Genomic DNA, 26,162 nt, shown 5'->3' with positions numbered 1-26,162 from the left:
ACACAAACAGGGAATCCCTGAGCCTCTGTGCACACATCCTTTCTTTGTAATGCAGGGTGGTTCAATAAGGAGGGGACATGAAGGGGAAAGTCAGCATGACCCCTCACCAACTGCAGATGTACCCTGACTTAAGTATTTGCAGATGTAGATTTCATCTTAAAGTGTCCGAGCAGCTTTTATATTTGACCTGTTAACCAAGCATGGGTGGCCTAACCGATTTAGTAAACCAGTGGACCTGAGGTAGGCACTACTCGGCGCACAGAAGAAACAGTTGACAGGATAAAGGAAAGAGGATTTTAGTGTAGAGACTAGGAGGAAGAAATAGAGTTATTATGTGGGAAGGGGGAAGAGGGACATTAAGGAAAGAAGAGAAAAGTTCAGACCTGGTAAATGAACTGTTTGATGGAGAAAATCAGAGAACAGCAGACGTGTCCTGCTCGGGAAAGCCTGGGGTTAATACAGTTGTTGCACATTGACCCCCACAAACATGGGGCTTAACCCCAGCCTTCCCCTTTAACCAAATGTTGTGATCTTGAGCAAAACGCAATTTTTTCTTCTTTTCTCAGTTCCCGTACTGCCAATGCTAGGAATATGTCTTGCACTATTTTGTGTGATGCTTATTGAGAGACACTGTTAACACTGGTGTCAAACTAAGATTTGGAAGTTCAAGCGAATAACGGCAGTTGTAGGTAGAAACAACGGGGAGAACATAAATGAAGACTGACATGTTTTGGCATTTGTTATTACTGATTTGACTTTAGTGTTGATAAGGTAGTTATGATGCCCTTATTCTCCACATTCTGAACATTCCTTTACTTTACAATAAAACAACTGAAAATGTGAGCAAAGAAGTGCTCCTGGATGTACTACCTTGAGCTCCCTAGAAAACCAATGATTCTCAGTTCAACCGCACATCTTTTACTCAGCTAATACACAACAGAAGTAAAGCGAGAGGCACACAGCAGGCCCTTGTAGAAGATATTATCAATGGTCCGTTTTTCCATAGGTATCAAGGTGTCTGTTGCACATAGTTGGATTACATTGCCTAGTGGCAGTGCCACTGGAGGTATGTAGATATATAGACAAAACATCAAGTTTAAATGTCGATATACAGAAATATTGTCAAAAATATCGTGGCTACAGAAATAGTTTGACAGAATGCTGTTGTCAATAATATCGATTTTTTGTGAGAAAAAATACTTCTAAAAATACTGTTGCTTTTAATGTCGTTTACATTATAGAACCCGGAGGTCACCAGAAAGCCCTTACCCCAACACCTGCTACATGCAGACCGACAAGACTTATTTGTTGGAAGGAATTTATTTTTATATTGAAGAATTTTCCCTACCCCCCAAGCTGGTGTGTACATCTGCAGGTTGATCCAGGACTTCATGATCCTACCTCTGGTGTTATCCAGGGGACCCTGCCTTGGGGACCCCTCTGTTGGTTATGGTGAGATTTAGTATTTCCTCTCCTGCCACGAGAGCGACCAGAAGCCCAAAGGTCCTTCGCCCTCCCAACCACCAAACAAGCTGAGAGAGAAGGACCAAATGTCCGCAATAAATTGATCCGTTCCTGAGTCAGATAAATGCTCCCTATCTCTGTGAAACATTCCTGGACTTTTTAGCAGTTTGTGTGGGATGTTCCATAAGCGGCCTGGACCAGGACACAGTCTTGATATTTCTGCATTAAGTTGACGAACGGACACATTAATGATCCTTGATTTAACGTTCGGACCCCAGTTGTGACGAGGTACCATGTGTGACCATGTGATAGCAGCGTTCAGGAACTCCTTGGATAATTGGGTGATTTTCGTTAAAATAGTTTCCCTGGGAGTCATGCGACCCAGTCGCACCAGGTCATTTCCACCTATATGGATGACAATGAGGTCTGGGAACTAGAGTCCCTTGCACCCTTTTGCCATTTCCACCAGTTGCTGCAGCTGAGTGACTCCCAGCCCACCAATCCCACACCAACGAAAAGCCACATCATGAATATCCACCAGCTTGGGCTTACGGAGCAGTTGCAACCTGTAGGCCGCCCACCGTACAAAAGAGTGTCCTAGCACCAAACCACATGAGACGGCATAGAACTGAAATTAAAGAAAGATGCATGAGTAACCATCATGAGGAATCAAAAATAGGAGTGTGAAACAATGATCATTGCAACTCAGGCCGTATGTAACGTTTATAACAATTGGATGACCATCTCCCGGTGACTTCACTTCTGCCGGGGACATCCCGGCCCTGGCCGCTAGAGTAGCTGCCCCAATCCTAAATGAGTGAGATGAGTACCCTTGAGGGTCTACCCCAGCAGCCCCCAGTGCCGCCTTCATTACTGTCAAAAATTGGTAACGGGCTAAGCACTCCCCGTTCTCATGAAGAAAAAGAGCTGTGGCCTCAGAGGCTGGGCGAACTGCTAAATATGTGCCCAAGCGATCCACTGGGCATAAAGGGGATCCCTGAGCAGCCCTAAGTTCAATGGTTGACCCTTTTCCTAGTTGATCTGTTTTGGACCTTTGTAATTGAATTGTTACCAACCCCGGGATGATTCAAACGTCGGCCAACTGGAGGCTTCCTGTGTAGCCACCCTTGAATGACCCCACTAATTTGCTCACGCAAAAAGCTCCATAAAAGGCTGTAGAAAATGCAGCCGCAAATAAAGTCACTTCAAAGGGGGACAAACAAGCATTCACGAGACTGTCCCGGAGCCCCTCCAATATGTGAGCCGTTAGGGGCGCCTAGTATCCTTCTTTGTGCAATCTAGACAAGCCCACCCGGCCACAGCCCTCTTAAGGATAAATGCGTTAAGTTGAGTCTCCTGATTATGTAGTTTTGTGAAAAAAAGAATGGCAGAAAGGTGAGCCTTTGCGCAGGAAAAAGGTTTGTCAAGTTCCCTAAGATGACTTAAAAAACAGCGAATGACCTGCATTGAAAACCACTCAGTAATTTTGAAAGAATTCAAAAATATTCTGTATTGCTGGAATGATTTTTCATATGCCCTCATGTGCGGGTTGCTAGGGACGCTGCTACAAAATTGGAGAGGGCGGGACTCCAATCTTCCACAGATATGCTGGGAACTCCGTCATCTTCTCAGCTGCCTGTGGGTGGAACCTCAGAAAATCCTGCATCAATGAAAGAGATAAAACATCAGCTGCATTGTTATGAACACCAGGGACATGTCTTGCACAGAAGGCAATATTCAGTTTCAAACACATTAAGACTAGATGTTTCAGTAATCACAGTACAAGCCTGCATGAGGCACCCTGCCTATTAATGGCCTCCACCACAGCCAGGTTGTCAGACCAAAATATCACAGATCTGTCTTTGAACATAAGGGCCCAAATGGTGACAGCAACCACAAAGGGGAATAGCTCCAGGAATGCCACATTCTTTATAATCCCTGTACCACGCCACTCAACCGGCCAATCTCCTCTACACCAGTTGTTGCCCAGGATGCCCCCAAAACCTACACCGCCCCCTGCATCGGTGAAGAGGCCCAGGGTATAACTAGGGATTGGACGAGAAGGCCAAATGACCACCCCATTGAAATCTTGTAAAAAGGAAGCCCAGATTTTTAAATCTTCTCTGACTTCTAGCGACAGTCTGGTATGATGATGCTTCTCAGTCAACCCTGCCATAGCCCTTGCGATAGACCGGGAAAAGGGGTGCACCATGGGAATAATTTGTAAAGCAAAATTCAGTTGTCCTACCAATACTTGCAGCTGGTGTAGCGTGACCTTCTTTTGTACCAGAACTGAGTCAATCGAGTTCCTAAAAGCCAACAACTTATCCAAGAGGAGGCAACACTGCCCCGCTACTGAGTCTATCTCAATCCCGAGGAATGTAATGCAGGTTGTGGGGCCCTCTGTCTTGTGCTCGGGGACTAGTGGAACCCCAAATTCCTCAAACATGGTAGTCAAAGCCCGTAAAGCACACAGACACCTTGCAGATCCAGGAGGACCCAGTACCAGAAAATCATCTAAGTAGTGAATCACATCCCTGTGCCCAGTGTGCTTGGTGAAAATCAATTGCAACAAGGAGCTGAACTGCTCAAAGTAACTGCAAGACACACTGCAACCCATTGGCATGCATTTATCGTAATAATAAGACCCTACAAATTGGAAACTTAATAAATGGTAATCATCTGGGTGTACTGGGAGAAGCCGAAATGCTGACTCAATGTCAGTCTTGGCCAGAAAGGACCCCAGGTCTAGGTCGCTCAACTTCTCAAGAGCCTGGTCTACAGTGGCATAGCAAACCAAGCAGAGATGGGGTCAATTGCTTCATTCACTGAAGACCCACGTGGGTTTGAGAGGTTATGTATTAATCTGAATTGACCGGGCTCTTTTTTAGGGACCACTCCCAAGGGGGAACAGACAAAATTCTTGGACGGAGAAGAGGAGAAAGGGCCCACCAACCTTCCTAACAACCTTTCCTTCTTAACCTTCTTTGTAACAACCCCCGGATTTCTCCGGGCTGACAATAGATTATTGCAATACGGATTAGGGGGCACTTTTAAGGCGGGCACCCTGAAACCACAAGAGAAGCCTCTAAACAATAGGTCTGCAGTGTCTTTGTTAGGATAGGACTGTAGCCATAGGAGGAAAGCGTTAATCTGTATGGGTTAGGGTAATGTTAAGTCAGCTTGAGGGCTTACTCCCCCCCTTAAAATTCTCCTTGGATTTCTTGATGCATTTGAACTCCGGGTGAGAAGGGTGTCCACAGAAGGAACAGTTATGTTTAAATCTGCAGGACCCCGCTGGGCGTGATCACACCTTTCTATTAAATGCCCAGCAAGAGCCTTTTTTCTCATTGGAATATTGTGTGTGAAAAGGCTGCTTCCCAGGCAGCTTACTGTTCATGCATTCCAGCAATACATTCACTTCGGTCTGGCCCCAACCTATTTCTGGGTCCTCAACCTTAGCCCACCTGAAGTCCCTATCATATTCCATCCAAGCATTACCTCCGTACACATGGTGTGCTTTCAATATCTTATAGCATAAAAAATCATAGAGGATGCCAAGTCCCGTTTCTTCTCAAGCATGACAGATATATAAACATTAAACCCAAACAACCAATTTTTTATACTCTCCTCAAACTTTTGTCATTAGAAGATGAGGCCTTCCCCTTCTTATCTTTCAATCCTACCTCCCTTCTCTTAGCTGTGATGAGCGAAAAAATGTCTACAAAATCCCCTTTCCAAATCTTTTGTTCACATCTGCCGCAACGTGGGCTGCAAGCTTACCTGGCTGGGATAATAGAGTTGCCCGGCACTCATTACCAAAGTACCACCCCAGACTTATTTGTGTTGCTCTCCGCAATCTTACCTTTGTCCACGTTGTTGGGGATAGGATACTGCACGCCCGGTCACGGTTTGTCACCCGAGCCTGTAGTTCCAGTAGCCGCTGTTCTAATAATGCGCGCTGCAGTAATTGGCTCGATCTGGCACTTGAGTTCCACTACTGTACTCTTTAGGGTATCTGTGGGGGCCCATGGGGCAGTTGGGGGAACAGGAGCAGAGGGAGTATCAAGGCTAAACAAAAGCTGTACAGCTGACAGCAGTGCTTGCGTGGTCGCATCCTGCATAGTTACCTGGGTAGTGGTGCTGCCCTGCACTTGTGAGGCGGGGTAAGGACCCCTTGTGCTGTGGTCGGCACTCCTTGTGTTGCAGGGGGTGCTGTTAAAGTTGACAAAGCTTGCCGAATATCAGTTAAAATGGACATGACCCCTAGATCCGGCATAGGAACTGTCCTCAGTTCTACCGGGGGGACCTCTGGAGTAGTGCATAAAGATTGAGCTAAAGTATTTACTCTAGGTGACTGCACGGGGGTAGGTAATGCAGGAGTGGCAGCAACCTGCTGCGCTGCCATCTCTTGTCTGCCCACAGGAATGTTTGAAGCCTGTTTCCTAACTCTGCACTTCACAGGTGGGAATGCTGCATGGGGGGGTACATGAGAGCGCCTAGGGCGGTCGCCTTCTGCTCCATTGATTTCCCCATCTGATGCGGAGTTTCCACTGTCTGATTTCCCATCCCCTAATTTATCCAAGACCAATTTCAACAATTGCGACAATTCAGGGTCTTTGCCTTTTCTCTTTCCAACCTTACTGCGATTGCAAGCCATGATCCTTAATGCACACTCAAACTGTTACAAGATTGAATTAATTATGCACAAATCCCCTTATAGCTTTAAATGCGCAACAAATGTAAACAACACAGTGCTACTATTGTCCCCTCTTCACAATTTTTACACCCATATGCGCAAACCATATGTAAGAAACACGTTACTACTTTTACTTCCCCCCCCCCGGTAATTTCTCACTTACCCTAGGTCCTGATGAGCGTTCCTGGCCCAGACCAAGCCGACGTTGCACAGATGAAAATGCTGGTGGTCACCTAGCCAGGTCAAGAAGGCACAGACAATATTTTTTACATGGGGGGGTTGACCCCAAAGAAAAGCCTATTCGAGGGGGCTGAATTTATCGTAAAAAACGGGCCATGGGCCGCGAGCGCGCTGTGAGATAGAACAAGAGTGATATTAAAACAAGGGCTGATGTGCACCGGAGGCCAGACCCGGAAGTGATGCAGCTCTGTGCGACCCCTAAGGAATCACTTCCATCCTCACACCTCGTAAGGTGAAAGGGCGAAAGTGGCAAGGACAGCCCGACGCACGAATAGTGCGTGAGGTTCAGGCCACGGCAGCCCCGAAATCTAAGGGGCCGCGCCCCCCATTTTAAAAAATATCTTTTTTTAATCAATTCAATATGTTTTAGTTATTATGTAACTTATAGTTAGTAATATAGAGAGAATAATTGGTATTTATTTGTCAAAGTAAAGATTGTAATTTTTACTGTTTTAGTTATTAATTTTAAATTAGTAATTTTAGATTTAGCAGCAAATTGTTCAGTATGTAGACGAATATGGTAGGAAGTTAATTAAATTATAATTAATTTCTATTTAATGGTAAATCATTTTTAGATTAATACTTTAATTGATCTTCAATTAAATTAATTGTGTGTTTACTATTTTTAATGTATTTAGTTTTTTAATGCATATTTTAATTATATTAATATTATTCATATTTTTTAATTTAGTAGAGTTTTGGGTTTGTAGTGGTGTACAGTGGAAAGTTAATTAAATTACAAATTATTGTAATTTAACGATTTATTATCAATTAAGCTATTTGTTTAATTGTTAATTTTCATTTTTTATTTTAAGGACTTGGTTGCACATTTTAATCTTTTTATTATTAATAGTATGATCTAATTTAGTTGCAGATTGTTCGGTTTACAGTCGGTGACACAGGCACAGTCCCATACCACCACAGAGCCTCCATCCTACGAAAACACCACCACAGCACCCACCCAGCGGGCCCATCCCTCTGTCCCCAGGACACGTCAATCAGCAGTGTGTCCATCACTACAGGGACCCCAGGCAACCCCACACACACAGGACAATCAGGGACCTGGGGTCAGTGGCAGTGGGCACACAGTTCAGGGGACAGAGGCACAGTACAACAGGGAAGCTGGGAGGACTGCTGTTCGACAGGGGGAGGACAGGCAAAGGGAGCCGACTCTCCATGAGACACTCATCAACATCCTGGGAGCATACCACCATTCCCAGGAGACCATGGGCCAGATATTGGTCAAGTCGTAGGAGACCCAGCAGCTGCAGGAGGGACAGTACTTGGGAATCAGGGAGGACCTGAGGGACATCCACACCACCCTGGTCACCATTGCAGGAGTGCCGGCAGACATGGCCAACACCATGAGGGAGGCAGTGGCATACCACCGGGCCCCTGACACTAGCCACACCGATGAACAGCCCTCCACCTCCATTGACGTTAGTGGCCAGGAGGCCCCGCCACGGGAACAACAGGCCACCAGCACCCCTCCCTCTGCAGAAGGGGAACACCACGCAAAAGGTCCCTGTGATCCAGGCAGAAGCCAGAGAACATTGCCAAGACCCCCGCAAGGAAATAAGACTCCCCTGAGTGTCACCCTTGTCTCCCACTATGTCACCCTGTCCACCTTGAACTGCCATTGCCCCACTCCCTATGCCCCCTTGGACAATGCATCTGTGATACCAATAGGCAGGACTCTATCCTGGATATTCCTCCATCATCAACCCAGCCCATTGCAATACCCCCTACACTTATTATCACATAAATAAACACCCTTGGAACTAATACAAGTATGGAGTCTGTCAATTGATTGAAATATGTATTAGTTTAACAAGCTGTAAAGCATTGCAATTCAAATGTACAGTTATATATACGTAGGTATGACCTGTAGTGGGCAGCAGTAAACACACCAGGAGCCAGAGTGGGGCAGAGATATCTGAAAATAGAGATGCCAAAGGGTACAGTAAGTGGCCATAGAATTTGGAAACTCAGGCTGCCATGTAGAATGTCCAACACAAAAATGCAATGGAAGGTGAAGTTACTGTGTCTTACCTATGTGTCACTGGAAGTACTGTTGAATTATAGTTGTTCTGTAGTCCACATTCTCTTCCCTTGCCTCCTCTTCGTCACTGTCCACAGGCTCCACCGCTGCCACACGACCATCTCCAGCCTCATCCTCCTGCAGAAAAGGCACCTGGCGTCTCAAGGCCAAGTTGTGCAACATGCAACGATGATCTGGCACACCTTCTTGGGTGAGTAGCACAATCCACCTGTCAGATGGAGGCACCGAATCTGGCCTTCAGGAGGCCAAAGGTGCGCTCAATGATCCTCCTTGTTCACCCATCTGCCTCATTGTAACGTTCCTCTGCCCTTGTCCTGGCATTCCTCACTGAGGTCAGTAGCCATGAGAGGTTGAGGTAACCAGAGTCACCTGTGAATATTGAGGGACACCTATTAGCCAGACACTCACCCTTAAGGCCAACCCCACACCCATATACCAGCAGACACTGGCTGGGGACCATGGGCTCACCTATTAGCCACACCCTGTGCCTCTGGAGTTGAGACATCACATGTGGGATGCTGCTATTCCTCAATATAAAGGCATCATGCACAGAGCCAGGATACTTTGCATTGACATGGGAGATGTACTGGTCCGCCAGTCACACTATCTGCACATTCAGAGAGTGAAAGCTCTTTTGATTTCTGAACACCTGTTCATTTCTCCGGGAGGGGGACAAAGGCAATATGTGTACCATCAATAGCGCCAATGCTGTTGGGGTTATGTCCCAGTGCATAGAAGTCAGCCTTCAATGTGGACAAATCCTCCATCTGGAGGAATACGATGTAGCTGCGCATGTGTTTCATCAGGGCAGACAACACTCTGGTCAGCATGTTTGAGAACATAGGCTGTGACATCCCTGCTGCCATGGCAACTGTCGCTTGGAAGGACCCACTTGCCAAGAAATGGAGCACTGACAGGACCCACACAAGAGGGGGAAACCAGTGGGGAGGCGGATAGCTGAGATCAGGTCTGGCTCCAATTGTCCACACACCTCATGGATTGTGGCACTATCAAGTCTGTATGTTAGGATAATGTGCCTGTCCTCCATTGTTGCCCGGTCCAGCAGGGTTCTGTACATGGAAGTATGTCTCCATCTCCTACTCATCCTCACCGATTGAACTCTAGGGTGAAAAACGGAGAGCAGAAGGTCATATTCAAACATATACTCAGATTAATATGCCTTTAATTTTTTTACACAAACAGTATGTGAACGTGTAGGTCCCTTGATGTGCCTATATCTGCTGTGACACAGTTAGGTGCCATGGTCTGTTCCCCCCTGAAATGGCGGCTGCCTGACCTGTGAGGAGGGACATGTGGAAATTAGGTAATTCCGCTGATGTTGTGCGCCGTTGCGGGAGGCGGTCGATGACCGCCGTGCAACACATCATTGGATATCATTAGGGCTTAAGGGTTTCAGGAGCCAATGGTGATGTACGCCTGCGGTGACGGTACGCACCGCCGTGGACGTGACTGCCATTTTCTATCTGTTCACTCACTTGCTACCTGACCTTCAACAGGAGAGGACCTACACTGCAAGTGCTGCTGTGACCTGTGTCTGGAAGCGACCATGGCTCGAGTGTCTGGGGAAAGGGCCCCTGCCTTCACTTCCCGAGTGGATGGGATCCTACCCCAGTACCCTTTACTTTATGGTCCTCCAGACAAACAAGTGAGTACACTGTGAGCACGATGCATGGGGCATGAATGTATGGAGTGCCCTGTGTGTAAGCCTCGTGTAGGGGGGCTGAGGGGTCCAGGGCAGAGTGCTGCATGTTTGGTGGGCAATGTCTGTGCGTAAGAGGATGGGAGGGATATGGTTAGCCATGAGTATAACATTCCGGACGGTATGACTAATACCTTTTCTTATGTATCTTTTTCTGCAGGTCAGCGCCCATCAGAAAAAGAGTATTTGGCATGCCATCACCAAGGAGATGCGGTCCCTGGGGGTCTTTGACGGGTGGAGCACCCACTGTCAAAAATGGTGGGAGGACCTGCGCCACCGGGCAAGGAAGACAGCGGACGCCCAGCTGGGAATGGCCTCCCAACGAGGAAGGGGTGCCCGTCGTACCCTGTCCCCCCTGATGTTCCGCATCCTGGCGGTGGCCTATGTGGAGTTGGATGGGTGCTTGAAGGCATCACAGAAGCCACAAGTGGGTGAATACAGATTCAGAATCATGAAGTTGCATGCGTTAAGGTGTTACCTGGGTGGGGGATGTGGGTCTGTGGGTGCCCCTAGGCCAGGGCGAACATGGCAGGGTAGGTTCCATGATGGGCAAGCTCAGATGCACTCCATCCCCAATAATGCTAGTGGGCATCTTCTGCTGGGCAGGGTCCTGTGGGTTTCAGGTGTGCAGCAAATGGCGTTAGGCATTGTACCCTATGGCCTGGTGACTAGCATTGTAACTAGTATTGCATGGCCTAGTGTATATGGTTGCACCCTGTGAGTTGTGTACGCCAACAGTAGTGTTGTTTCTGCCATTGACCAAGTGTATCCTCTGTCTCTTCCCCCCCTTTGTTGTTCTGTCACCCTGTCCTTGTGTGCATTAGCATCATCTGGCTGAGGAGCAGAGGCACCGGTGATGGAGGGAGCTGCATCCCACACGGGCCTGGAGGTCGAATCCACCGAAGGCGAGGGCACCAGTGGGATGGAGGGCGAGGGGAGCACCACCACAGAGACAGGATGGGACAGTTCTGGCAGCGACACCTCCTCCGATGGAAGCTCCCTGGCGGTGGCGGACACCTCTGTGGCCACCCCAACTACAGGTACAGCTGCCACCCCCGCACCAGCACCACCCTCCCAGCAGCCCCTCAGCGAGTTGCCCGTGCCCGCTCACCCATGAGGGTGGGCATCTCCTTTGCCCCAGGCACCTCAGTCCCTGCCCCAGTCAGCTCTGCTGCCCTCAGTGAGGAGGCTATTGAACTCCTGAGATCCCTCTCTGTTGGGCAGTCAAGCATACTGAATGCCATCCAGGGTCTAGCAGGGCATTAGCAACAAACAAATGCATTCCTGGAGGGCATTCACTCTGCCATTGTCCCTGTCTCTAGCCTCCCACCTCCAACTCCCTCTGCCCAGTCCCATTCCCCTCAACCCCAGCCGATCCCAAGCACACATTCAGACCTGCATGCACTGAAATCAACACACAGAAGTGGCTCAGGCAAACACAAGCATCACACTTCATCCCACAGGCACTCACACAAGCTCCATCCAGATGCAGACACTCCAACATCCACTGACTCCACTGTGTCCCACTCCTCCTCCTCGTCCACCTCCCTCACAGTTGCGTCTCCACTCACGCCTGCATGCACTACATCCTCATCCACTACCTCCATCACCAGCACGCCTATCACTACACACCCCTCACTGGCAGTCACCATCCCCACATCCATGGACACGTTCCCTGTGTTCTCTCCCACTGTGTCTATGCCCCCTCTTGCCAAAGTACAAAAATGCAAGCACTCAGACACCCAACAGCCATCCACCTCATGACAGCATCCAGCCCATGCACCTGCACCCAAACACAGCAGACAGACACCTCCTACAACCACTCCCTCTTCCTCCACTCCCAAACCTTCACCCTCTTCCAGCCCTAGTGTCCTTAAAAGGCTTTTCCTCTCCACCCTTGACCTATTCCCTGCCCCTCCCCCTCCATCCTTCACTTCGGGCCAGTGTTGGCAGAACCCAGGCCAGCACCTCAGCCACCCAGTCCACGGCCACTGTAGTTTTTGCAGCTACTGCATGTGTGAGAGGCTCCAAGGAGGCACCTGTCAGCACAACCAGTGTGCCTGCACCACCTGCCAGGGCAAGAAGGGGCCGCCAGCTAGCAAGGGCAGGAAGGAAACACCAGACAGCAAGGGGAAGGATGCACCACCAGCTAGCAAGGGCAAGGAGATACCACCAGCTAGCAAGGGCAAGGAGGCACCACCAGCTAGCAACGACAAGGAGGCACCAGCAGTTGTCAAGGGCAAGGAGGCACCACCAGCTAGCAAGGGCAGGAAGGGAACACCAGCTGGCAGAAGCAAGGAGGCACCACCAGCTGCCAAGGGCAGGAAGGGAACAACCCATGCCAAGGCTAATGTAAAAGGAACAGACGCCACAGGCAGAATGGATCTGGTGTCTGGGGCTGGAGCAGCATCTGGGCAAACAACACCAGCCAGGGCACTTCAGCCGTCTGAGGCTGCAGGGGAAGGGCTGGAGCCTCCCCCCACCACTGACAGCACCGCCACGTGCACAGCCACCGGCACCACTGCCAGCAGCACCACTGCCAGCAGCATCAGCCCAGTGGGAAGCTGTCCTAGGCTGCAGGGGAAGGGCTGGAGCCTCCCTCCACCACTGACAGCACTGCTACTGGCACCACTGCCAGCAGCAGCCCCGTGGGCAGCCATCCGAGGCTGCAGGGGAAGGGCTGGAGCCTTCCCCCCCACCACTGACAGCACCACCACCTGCACCGCCACCTACACTGCCACATGCACCACTGGCAGCAGCAGCAGCCCCACTGGGCAGCCATCAGGGGCTGCGGGGAAGGGCTGGAGCCTACCCCACCACTGACAGCAGCACCGCCAGCCCCGCCACCTGCCAACACTGAGCAGCCATCACCCCCGGTGAGCAGTGTGTAGTTGTGACTACATGTGCTGTAGTGCATCCTGGCCCCTGCAACAACTGTAGGTGTCACACACAGGTGAGAGACTGTGGCCTTGCACTATCCAGGATCTGCATCACAGGGCACAATGCCCCCTCCAGAACCAGTGGAAGAAACCATCCACTCACCCCCTCCTTGCCAGGATGAAGCACACTGGGCACAAGGCCCCCTCCAGAACCAGTGGAAGAAGGCATCCACTCACCCCTTCCTTGCCAGGATGAAGCACACTGGGCACAAGGCCCCCTCCAGAACCAGTGGAAGAAGGCATCCACTTGAGAGACTGTGGCTTTGCACTCCCCAGGACCAAGCAGTGGGCAAACCACCCACTAGAGAGACTGTGGCTTTGCACTCCCCAGGACCAAGCAGTGGGCAAACCACCCAGTTGAGAGACTGTGGCTTTGCATTCCCACGACCAAGCAGTGGGCAAACCACCCACTTGAGAGACTGTGGCTTTGCACTCCCCAGGACATTGCAGAGGGCATGTAGCCCCCTCCAGGAGCAGTGGCGGTGTACCATCTTCCGGCTGAGGTGCCCCACATTCCCCTAGTGCCTGTGTATCTTCGACCTGATGCCCCAGCAGTGTTCTCTCCATATTGAGGCAGGAGTCAAGTGTGGCCTTGTCCTATGTGTTATGGCCCTGTGGGCCACAGACATTTTGGAGTGGGCATTGTCCCTCCATTTGTATATATTGTACATACTGTTTTGTGCTTTAAGGATGTATTTATCTCAGTTTTTTATATTGCACTCACTTTAATCAATTCCTTTTGTCCTTGCGTTATTCCTTAGGGTTACGGGGTGGATATGTAATGTTGTTGCATCTGTTTGTGTGTATGGTGTTGGGGGTGGTGGTGGGGGTGTTGCGTGTGTGTGCCACTCTCTTTTTCCTCCCCCCCTCCCTTGTGTGCTTGCTGCGGTTCTCACTGTGGTCATCTTCGCCGCCAGTCATGTTCCTGGTGTAGGAGGAGGTAGACCAGCATGGGAAATATGTGCAACTCGGGCTCCATGGTGTCGTGTTTCCTCCTTTAGTGTCGAGAGGTGAGTCGTTTCCCTTCTGTGTACTGTTTTCACAGTGCTTTTGATGGCATTGGTACGACCCCGGAAAAGGTGGCGGATTGGCCTCTCATAATACTGTGGGCGGTACATTGTCTTCTGCCTGGCTGTTGGTGGTTACCCCCGTGGTGCTTGTTGCTACCACTGTGGCGGTCAGAGTGTTAAAGTCGCTGTCTGTGTTGGCGGTTTCCGCCGTGGTCAAAATGTAATTTTTTTTACCGCTGGCCTGTTGGCCGGTATTATCCACGCTTTATCACCGACCGCCAGGGTTGTAATGAGGGCCTATATTACGTTGGGCTCCCCCCAACCCCATTGCTTTGGTTAGCAGTTTGGAGGAATGCAGAGGCCAACCTGACAAGGGGTATTATCAAGGACTGTCTTGCATGTGAAAGAGGATTGTTAATCCCATGGCTAGCTGATGTGGAGTCTAACTTTCAAAAGATTAGTTTACAGCACGTTTTCACAGATCCTGAAAATATCGTGAATGAAAATAAGAAACGTACAGCAAACCCTATACAATCTTGAACGCTCCACAAGATTGAGTGAGGATGGGAGAAGTCGACTGTGGCAGTTTACCGGAACATGGTTGAAGATAGCCTATCCACCACATGTTTCTTTACAGTGAAAGAGCATTGGCAACGAAGACTGCGGTTTTGCTTCAGGGCTGGCACACCAAAATAGCTACTATGTTTCCCTTTGGGTTACCAGTCGAATCTTGATGCGAGTTCCTGCCCTTGTGATTAGAGTTTTGGTCAAGCCACGCAGCACTTTGCACTTTTTTTGTAAATTTTATTTGTTATACATGAAGCACTTTTTACTCCTGCTCATTGAAAAAACATAATATTAGGGAATTTAGGGCTGCTTTTAGTTTTTTATTACAAATGCAAGACATTGAGACAGGTTTGTACTAGGATATTTCAGAGAGCGGACGTTCAGGACTTTCGTACAATGCACTTTAAATAGAAGGTTTGGATGAAGTAATTATAGTGATGATTATGGCTGAAACATGCTGGCTTTATATCCTTTGCTACTAAATATTGTACTTATTTTGTATTTTATATGTTTTTATATTTTCCTAAATGTGTATATTTTTCTTTTATTCTTTTATGGATGCTTGAGCATCTGAATAAAGATGTTTTTGTCTTGACTTGACACTGTGGAATTAGAGGGATTGTAACACCCAAATTAACAGCACGTGCCTAGAATAAACTACACTGCTCCCATGGTCAAATAGTATCTTTTAGGCGAACCTATGTAATCAAAGGCATGTGGGCCAGATGTTACTGCAACCTAGTATTAAAGAATAACCCTTCTGGGGAGCGTGTGGGCCAGATAGATTCTGCAAACTAATATTAAAAAGTCACCTTTGTGGGGAGCTATTAAAGCTCTCATAGTTGTAGGTATTCCAAGAATGACTATTCTACCTGTGCCTATGAATGGTTCATTGCTAACATATTATCAATATAATGTTGTTTTCATGTTCTTCAGCCCATTGCTGCTATTTTTGTCCTTGATTTTTGCTTTTAGCAGTTGGAACTTTTGATGGAATTATACACTTGAGATTCTTGTCTGGATGATTTCTCCTTCCAGATGTCAGGGGGAAGTTGGTGCCTTGTCGATTTGTTGATTGTTAATCTCCATCATCAAACAAGAGCTAGAAAATTTGCCCTTTTGTGGGTTTTTCCTCTTACCTGGGACACTCTTATGGAGACACTTTATTCCTTTAATACATACTATTCCATGTAAGGTGGCACCATGTTACTTCTTTGGGCAAACAAGAAAGGAACTCAACAGACCATCCCAGTGTCCAGTCCTTGACAATCGTATAATTGGAAATTGTGTCAAAATGAAGTGAAAATGAAGTAGGACAAATGAGGAACAAGAAGTCTTCAACTGTCTCTGATCATGTTAATCCCCTACAAACTAACACACATTACTTTACTTGCTCTCCTTTTTACCTTGAATTGCATTCTTTTTGTGGCACATTGCAGTATTGGTCTTGTTATGTCATTACTGCAGTCTATAAATTATGATTTATGTACATGTTATTGTTTATGTCATAGAGATGGTTACTTGTTTGTGTTTTACAAATAATAATAAAATACCTTACAATTATGGGCTCAGCAATATCATTTTCTTAGTATAGAAGTGTATCCAAAAGTTAAGGCTAAAGAGTTAATTAGGCTGTTAGAGAATCTATGTATTGTGCTGCTGTTGCATGATGGGTAATTATTTTTTTAAAGAGATTTGAGATTATGACCCTCATCATGACATTGTGGTAAATCCCGCTTACCACCACGCTGACGGCCGCCAACGTACCGCCGCGGTGGTGAATAATCATTCTGCATATTACGACACACACCAAACCAATAGAATACAGCCACATACACAAATCCGCCAGCCCAAAGGTCAGTGATAACGTGGCAGTCCCACTACCCATACAGTTATGCCAACAGAACAATGCCCACCTGTCAACGTCAGAACAGTGCGCGCTCTACGGGCGACAAAAAATGCAAAAACCCAGTCTTTATGCAAGAGCATAATTCATGTATTGTGTTTATATGCAGTATGTTAACCTTTTGCATTGCAGAGTTTAATCTTGAAAAGCATTATTAATGGTGTTTGCAATAACTGTTCATTTGCAAGGTATTGCTGCACGCTTACTGAGTGTGTTAGGGTGTGGTCCCTTTCTAGGACCTTCTAGAAGCTTTCCCTGCAGCATGACTAGGTGTGGTTTGTGGGCTGGGCCAGACTCTATAGAAGGGAGCCAGCCCAGCTCCACGTGCTCACTATTCAGAGGTCCCAGTGCAGAGCAGCAGCAACTTCCTGAGCTCCTGTTCCGGAGGCCTACCTTGATGTTCCAGGCCTGCCCCACATTATATTGATGATCCTTGAGCAGGGTGGTAAGGCGGGGTTCGGGCTGCGCTCCCGACCCCGTTCTCAAAGACTCTTGAGTTTTGGGCCTACTCATGAAACTTTCAGAGTACGCGATTCATTGCTCTAATGTAAAACTTGGTGTTCAGATCGGCAACAGCTTGCGCGATCATTTCATGGCATTTGCATATTCTTGTTCGATTCAGCAGTGTGTGCAATTTATTTCCTGCATGTAAAACTTGATGTTCAGAACGGCAACAGCTTGCACGATCATTTCATGGCATTTGAATATTCTTGTTCGAATCGGCACTGTGTGGGATTCATTTTCCGCATGTAAAACTTGGTGTTCAGATCGGCAACAGCTTGCACGATCATTTCATGGTATTTGCATATTCTTGTTCGAATCGGCAGTGTGCGCGATTCATTTCCCGCATGTAAAACTTGGTGTTCAGATCGGCAACAGCTTGCGCGACCATTTCATGGCATTCGCATATTTTTGTTCGAATCGGCAGTGTGCGCGATTCATTTCCCGCATGTAAAACTTGGGGGGTCATTCTGACCCCGGTGGTCATGGACCGCCGGGGCCAGGGTTGGCGGGAGCACCGCCAACAGGCTGGCGGTGCCCCGCAGGGCATTCTGACCGCGGCGGTTTGGCCGCGGTCAGAAGAGGAAAACCGGCAGTCTCCCGCCGGTTTTCCGCTGCCCAAAAGAATCCTCCATGGCGGCGCAGCTCGCTACGCCGCCATGGGGATTCTGACACCCCATACCGCCATCCTGTTCCTGGCAGCTCTGCCGCCAGGAACAGGATGGCGGTATGGGGTGTCGTGGGGCCCCTGGGGCCCCTGCAGTGCCCATGCCATTGGCATGGGCACTGCAGGGGCCCCCGTAAGAGGGCCCCACTTTGAATTTCACTGTCTGCATTGCAGACAGTGAAATTCGCGACGGGTGCAACTGCACCCGTCGCACCTTCCCACTCCGCCGGCTCCATTCAGAGCCGGCGTCCTCGTGGGAAGGTTGTTTTCCACTGGGCTGGCGGGCGGCCTTTTGGCGGTCGCCCGCCAGCCCAGTGGAAAACCCAGAATCACCGCAGCGGTCTTACGACCGCGGTGCGGTATTCTGGAGGGGGGAACTCTGGTGGGCGGCCTCCGCCGCACGCCAGAGTTAGAATCACCCCCTTGGTGTTCAAATCGGCAACAGCTTGTGCGACCATTTCATGGCATTTGCATATTCTTGTTCGAATCGACAGTGTGCGCGATTCATATCCCACATGTAAAACTTGGTGTTCAGATCGGCAACAGCTTGCGCAATCAATTCATGGCATTTGCATATTCTTGTTCGAATCGACAGTGTGCGCAATTCATTTTCCGCATGTAAAACTTGGTGTTCAGATCGGCAACAGCTTGCGCAATCATTTCATGGCATTTTCATATTCTTGTTCGAATCGGCAGTGTGCGCAATTCATTTCCTGCATGTAAAACTTGGTGTTCAGATCGGCAACAGCTTGCGCGATCATTTCATGGCATTTGAATATTCTTGTTCGAATCGACAGTGTGCGCGATTCATTTCCCGCATGTAAAACTTGATGTTCAGATCGGCAACAGCGTGTGTGATCATTTCATAGCATTTGCATATTCTTGTTCGAATTGCCAGTGTGCGTGATTCATTTCCAGCATGTAAAACTTGATGTTCAGATCGGCAATAGTGTGCTCGATCATTTCATGGCAATTAAAACTTTGATGGATAGTGTTTGTTGAAGTACACACATTTATCCTGGGCTTTTGGATTTTCTGTGAAGATGCTAAATTCAAAATGTGACATTCTTTGTGCATATTAAGTCCCTAGTACAATTCCTATTGTTTTCCAGGAAATGTTTCAGATTGCCTTTTGTCCTCATGTAAAGATGCAATGTTTGTTCTGAAACATTACTCTAGAAGGTACTTGTATTCCTAGACAGTATGTGACATTTCATGAAAAGGTCATATGAAACATTGTATTAAGCATTCTTGATTTTTTTCCAGGTACCCAGAGTTCTTGAGGTCTAGTTATAGTCACTTCTTAGGTTATCCATGGTTACAGTATGAGAACGCTTAGAACCATAGTCTAGTGAAAGTCAATGTGATTATATCTTGATATTGTGTTGTTTAACCTTTCGCTTCCTACAGGTCTTCTTCCCAGCTGTTCCCTACCTAATCCCCTTTTCCCCCACTTGGACTCTCTCAGTCTCTGTGATATTTCTATCAGAGTTTTGGAGCTGTCTACTGGTGGACATGTTGGGAACGTGCGCAGGCCCCGAGGATCTGGTCTCCCTGACACTACCACATCATGGCCCATGAATCACCACAGCGGACATTCAACGGCGGTAGACACCACCGCGCTCAGAATGGACACCCAAAAACTAAACGACACAACATTGGCCAATTCAAACAACACACACTTGACCCACAAACACATACCACACCCACCCACACACTATAAAACACACACCCACATTACCCACAACCCTTTACGAATACAAATCCTTGCCACCAGACAGACATCAAGACCACTGCGACAAATACACACACACCCATACATCCCTCACGCACTCCAGTACGCACATCCAATCACACCACCCAACACCCACACACTCACAGACATCACACAACACCCATGTGCCCACAAAGGCACCCCCGTTTCACAGATGAGGAGATGAGGGTCATGGTGGAGGAAATAATCAGGGTAGAGCCCCAGCTGTTTGGAGCAGAGGTCCAGCAGATATCCATTGCAAGGAAGATGGAGCTATGGTGGAGATTCGTGGAAAGGGTGAACGTCGTGGGGCAGCATCCAAGAACAAGGGACGACATCAAAAAGAGGTGGAATGACTGTCGGGGAAGGTACGTTCCGTGGCAGGAAGGCACCAGCTCGCCATACAGAGGACTGGCGGTGGGCCCCCACCACTTCCCCCACAGCTCACAGCATGGGAGGAGCAGGTCATGGCATTACTGCATCCTGAGGGACTCCCTGGTTAGCCGGAGGACTGGACACTGGTAAGTCAACATTTACCACTTATCACCCCCATACCTGCATGCCATCTCACACCCTCACACTCATCACTCCACTCCATCCCACACACTGCACCAATGCAGATGACTAATCCCAATGCCAAGCCCTGCATGCCATACCAAATCATGGACAGCCCTCCCAGCCCTGCATGGATACCCACCATCAAAGCATGCTCAGCATAGGGGAACTAACAATCCCACAATACATCACCATACACAATCAAAGATGGCAGCGCAAACGCAACCATAGAGGGGAGGATAGAGATGTACAACATGTCACAGGCATGGAGCATAATACATCACTTACATACCCACAGGTGTCCCAGCCAATCTCAGTGGAGAGGTGGTGCCACGACTATCCAGTCCCCCAACAGAAGATGCCCCCAGTGATGACAGTAACTCTGGACTCCAGGATCTGATTCAACAACCTGGCCCATCAGGGACCACTGAACAGTTGGTCACCCCAGCCCACTCACTGTCCCCCACAGGGCTCCCCCATCAGCTACCAACACCACATCACCCATCCAGCGTCACCAAACCTCAGTCCCCAGGACACATCAATCAGCAGTGTGCCCACCTGTACAGGGACCACAGTCCACACCTCATACCCAAGACAATCAGAGACCTGGGGTCAGTGGCAGTGGGTGCACCATTCAGGGGCCAGGGGCACAGGGCAACAGGGACACTGGGAGGACCGTTGTGTGCCAGGGGGAGGACAGGCCCAGGTAACCCACTCTCCACGAGGCACTCACCAATGTCCTGGGTGCCTACCAACAATCCCAGGACACAATGGGCCAGATCCAGAACAACATGCAGGCGAGCAAGCGGCTGCAGGAGGAACACCATCAGCAGATCAGGGAGGACTGGAAGGCACTCAACACCACCATGATCTCCATAGCAAGGGTGCAGGCAGACATGGCCAACATCATGAGGGAAATGACAGCACACCAGTGGGCCCCTACGACTAGCCAGTCTATTGACCAGCCATCCACCTCCACTGCAGCTAGTGGACAGGAGGCCCTGCCACAGGACCCAGAGGCCACCAGCACCCCTCCCCCTGCAGAAGGTGAACCACCCCACAAACGTTCCCTGCGAACCTGACAGAAGCCAGAGACACTTGCCAAGACCAAGACCACCATTAGGAAATGAGACTCTCCTGATTGTCCCCCTTGTGTCCCACACTGCCACCTTGTCCACTTTGATTGGCCATTGCTCCCCTTTCTATGGCCCCTTGGACAATGGACCTGTGCTACAAACAGACTGGAACAATATCCTGGACTTTCTTCCACAATTACCCCATTCCATTGCACTTTACCCTCAATTATATAGCACTACAATAAACACCCTTGAACAAAATACTGTTTTATGTGTCTTTAATGTGTATTTGTGGGAACAGTCACATCATGTGCAAATGATCTGAACACTGTGATAGCTTAAAACTAATGACCTGGAACAGTCTGTAGTGATCACATCAGGACAATGTGGTCATATCACCACCATCTGCAAAATAAAAAGCCATTGGTGACAATAAGTTGAGATGCAAAGGAAGTGAATGCCATCATGTCACAGGCACACAGATAAATCAATAGTCAGAGTAATGGTCAGTTCCACTGTCTCCCCTGTTTGTCATTGAAAGTATTGTCATATAACTAATGTTCTGTTGTCCTCATCCTCTGCCTCCTCATTCTCACTGTCATCAGGGTCCACTGCTGCCCCAGGGTCATCTCCAGTCCCCTCCTCCTTCAGAAAAGGCATATTTCGTCTGGGGGCCAAGTTGTGCAACACGCAGCATGCCACTACTATCTGGAAGACCTTTCCGGGTGAGCATCACAGGGATCCACCTATCAGATGGAGGAACCTGAACCTGGCCTTTTGGGGGCTGAAGGTTCTTTCAATAATTCTCCTGGTTCGTCCATGTGCCTCATTATAACGTTGCTCAGCCCCTGTTCTGGCATTCCTCACAGGGGTCAGCAGCCACGATAGGTTTGGGCAGCCAGAGTCACTTGCAAGTATTGAGGGACAGCACTTAGCCTTACACAATGCTAATGGGAGAACACCTGAAGGCATACACTGGCATACAGTGGGTGGGGGATCTGGCTCACCTATTAGCCACACCCTGTGCCTCTGTAGTTGGGCCATCACATTTGGGATGCTGCTATTCTTCAGGACGAAGGCGTCATGCACTGACCCAGGATACTTGGAAGTGACATGGGAGATATACTGATCTGCTAGGCAAACCATTTGCACATTCTGTGAGTGGAAACTCTTCTGATTCCTAAACACCTGTTCATTGTAGCGGGGGGGACTTACGCAATATGAGTAACGTCAATCGCACCAATTATATTGGGGATATGGCCCATTGCATAGAATCCTGCCTTTACAGTGGCCAAAACTTCCACCTGGGGTAAAGAAATGTGGCTGCACGATTCACCAGGGCTGACTAGACCCTTGCCAGCACAATGGAAAACATTGGCTGTTACATTCCAGCTGCCAAGCTCACTGTCACTTGGAAAGAACCAGTTGCCAGGAAATGGAGCACTGATAGCACATGCACAAGAGGGGGGATCCCAGTGGATTGACGGATAGCTGATAACAGGTCAGGCTCCAATTGGGCACACAGCTCTGTGATTGTGGCCCTGTCCAGTCTATAGGTGAGTATAATGTGCCTGTCCTCCAGTGTAGCCACGTCCACAAGGGGTCTGTACATGGGGGTTCATCTTCTCCTCCCATTCATCCACAGCGGTAGGTATCTAAAGATCACAATAGTGAGTAGGCTGTCACAGTTTGAACAATCGAACCACAACCTCAGTGTACATGTTGCATGTATGTGATGGGACAGTGGTAATGACAGGTATGTGCAAATCTAGGCAGTGACGCTGTAAAGATTAATCTGATGGTTGTCCATCTCCATGACATGGCGTCTGCCTGTCCTGAATGTAGAGACAGGTGGAAGTGAGGTAACTCCGCCAACGTTGGGTGTCGTGGTGGAATGCGGCCTTGCACCACTGTGCAATTCCTTATTGGATAATATGGGGCTCTATGGGGTACAGTGGCCATTGGGGTTCAGCACCGGCAGTGACGGTGTACAATGCTGCGGACGTAACCGCCATTTTCTATCTGATTCCTCACTTGTTTCCTGACCTTCAACAGGAGAACATCTACACTGCGTGTGCTGCTGTGACCTGTTTCTGGAACCTACCATGGCCTGTGTGACTGGGGAAAGGGCCCCTGCCTTCACTTCGGAGGAGTTGGAGCAATTGGTGGATGGGGTCCTACCCCAGTACGGACTGCTATTTGGGCCTCCAGACCAACAGGTGAGTACACCTTGGGCACGATACATGTGGTAAGGATGCATGGAGATGCGTGTGCAAGCATTGTGTCATGGGGGGAATGTAATGTGGTGGTGTACATGGTGTACGCTGGCCGATGTGTGTGCCAATGGTGACGGAAACGGGATTGGTGAGCCATATGTGTGACAGGCTGGATCGTATGTGTAATGGTGTTCTCCAGTGTGAATCGCCTCTGCAGGTCAGTGCCCATCAAAAGAAGGGATTATGGCGTGCCATTACAAGAATGTGCGGACCCTGGGGGTCTATGGCAGGCAGAGCAGCCACTGTCAGAAACGGTAGGAGGACCTGAGACGCTGGTCATGGAAGACTGCGGAGGCCCAGCTGGGGATGGCCTCCCAACAACGAAGGGGTGCTCATTGGAACCTGACACCCTGATGGCCCGCATAATGGCAGTGGCTTACCCTGAGCTGGATGGGCACTTGAGGGCATCACAGCAGCCACAAGGGGGTGAGAACAGTGGGCATTACTACAATAATTGGTAGCTGGCATGGGATCCGGGTGGTGGGTGTCAGTTAGTGGGTCTCCCTTAATGCCAGGCCAGACATTGCAGCGGGATCCAGCTAAAGGGTAATGGTTGAAAGGGAAAAAAAGGTAACCTAGCTAGGTTGCATTCCATGTCAGACAGGACTTAGTGGGTCCCAGGGGGCGTACAGTTGGCGGTGTTTGGCCCTCATCTTGCTGCGGCATCTAGCCAAATCAATGGCAGTGCAATGCATAGTGCTCAATCCTGATCCCTGTGTGTGACGTTGCAGTGTATGCCAACGGTGGTGTTGGTGCAGTAATTGACCCTGTGTCTTCTTTCTCTCTCTCCCTCTTTATCCTCTGTCATCCTGTCCATGTGTGCATTAGCATCATCTGGTGGAGGAAGCAGGGGCACCGGCGACAGAGTGAGCTGCATCCCACAGGACCCAGGAGGCAGAGTCCACCGGCGCTGAGGGAACCAGTGGGACGGAGGGCATGGGGAGCACCACAGGGGAGACAGGAGGTGTGCTCCCAAGTCATCCTACTTTGATTGTCAGCCTCTCTGTTATAATTGTTTAATTACACAATACATTTAAATACACTCCTATATATTTGTTATAACATTTTACCAAAATAACCTGCATTTTAAACATTCATAAATCTTCCAGCTTAATTTTTTTGACTCCTTTAAGATGTAACTTGTCACTAATGATTTACATTTTGTCAAAACTTTGAAACATCCAACTCATGAGGAAGTGCTGGAAAAACAATCTAGAGACATATTACCAGAAGTGAAATCTTATGGAGTTTGGATATACTTTACAGATTGTTTGTAATGTCATACTGTCATGTTAGCTGGATTTGGAGAGAGTATAGGAGGATTTTGGGGTTAGAATTTAATATGGGATCACTAAAAACAATGCCTGCAGAAGAGCAGATAACTTCTGTGGAAAGGGCTAGAATGATAACAGAGGGCTGGAATACCAGTAGTTTCGGGGGACATTTTAATGGGAGGTCATTTAGTTATTCTCATCTGGTTCTGTCCAGCAGACAACAGATATTTTCAAATTTTAATCTAGCAGGGGAATACATTCTTAAGACCACAAGTTAGTGTCAAGTTCTATAACCACTACAACAAGCCCTTACTCTTCCAGCGCTATCCTTTTATTTTGAATCAGTGGCATGCCATATATACCCATCATAGCTTAAGAACCCTTCAACCAAATTGGATCCCCACAGGTAGGCTGTCAATCCCAAATTATTGAATGCCTTATGCAGCTCGAGTAATCACCTCTACTTGATTTGAGCCCCAAAGATAAAGTCCAGGAAAAACAAAAATGCATCTATCACCCAAGTGTAGACACTTTTTTTCAGGGCAGCAGCCTATCTGAGGATGTAATTGTGCTTAATCCCAGAGGAAGACATATTCATTATGCTACAATGGAAGCCAAAGGCTCTCTTCACCATATAATAATTGAACTAACTGGGTGTAGATAAAGGAGACTCAAAAAAGCTATGAACCATATATTTGAAGGTATGGCTGTGAAGTAAGTTGAAAACCCAGCATCCATCCATTTTCAGCCATCCATGCATTGTGCATCCAGTCCTCTAGTTATAGCATTGCTTCAAATGTCTCATGCTGAAAAGTCAGTAGTCCATTAATTTCCATATCCTTAAGATCTGGATTACCATAAAAACCTTGCAGTTTGAAGACTCTTGTAGTCACAAAGGTTTCACCACAGACATACGTACTTCCATTTTTCCAAGTCCAATGTCTTCTCTCTCTCTTAGTGCACCGGGTATGACTAGACGTGGGTCCCGTTCTCACTATGCCACTGGATTCAAGCTAGCCTGAATGATGAATGGTCATACCCTGAAACTGGTCCCAGGATGCTTGGTTTTGGTCCAGGAAGGGCCTGGTCTAGCCGTTCAGGCTGGACTGTTGCCATGTGGAACAGGTTCAAGACTGATTTGCCTATGGCTGGGTTCAAACTGGGAATTGATTAATTAAACCCAGATCTGTGACTGGGGGTGAATGTTTGACTGGTTCTGCATTCCATCCATCAGTTTTAATTGTTTACTTATAACTGGCAGCACAACCACATTTGATGGTGGTCACACAAATTCCCAATTGTTTTTGGTACAGTATTTTATGACTGACTATATGAAGAAAAAAATTACATTTCACCCTGTGGGCACTGTCTGCTCTCCATATATTCAAACCCTGAGAGTGAGAGGAGAAAAGAAGAAGGTCCGGCCTAAATGCTTCTATAGGTGACACTCCCT

Source organism: Pleurodeles waltl, chromosome 4_1 (genome assembly GCF_031143425.1).
Source record: "Pleurodeles waltl isolate 20211129_DDA chromosome 4_1, aPleWal1.hap1.20221129, whole genome shotgun sequence".
NCBI classification, from domain to species: domain Eukaryota; kingdom Metazoa; phylum Chordata; class Amphibia; order Caudata; family Salamandridae; genus Pleurodeles; species Pleurodeles waltl.
The sequence above is the reverse complement of the archived record's forward strand: the minus strand, read 5'-3'. Positions refer to the sequence as shown.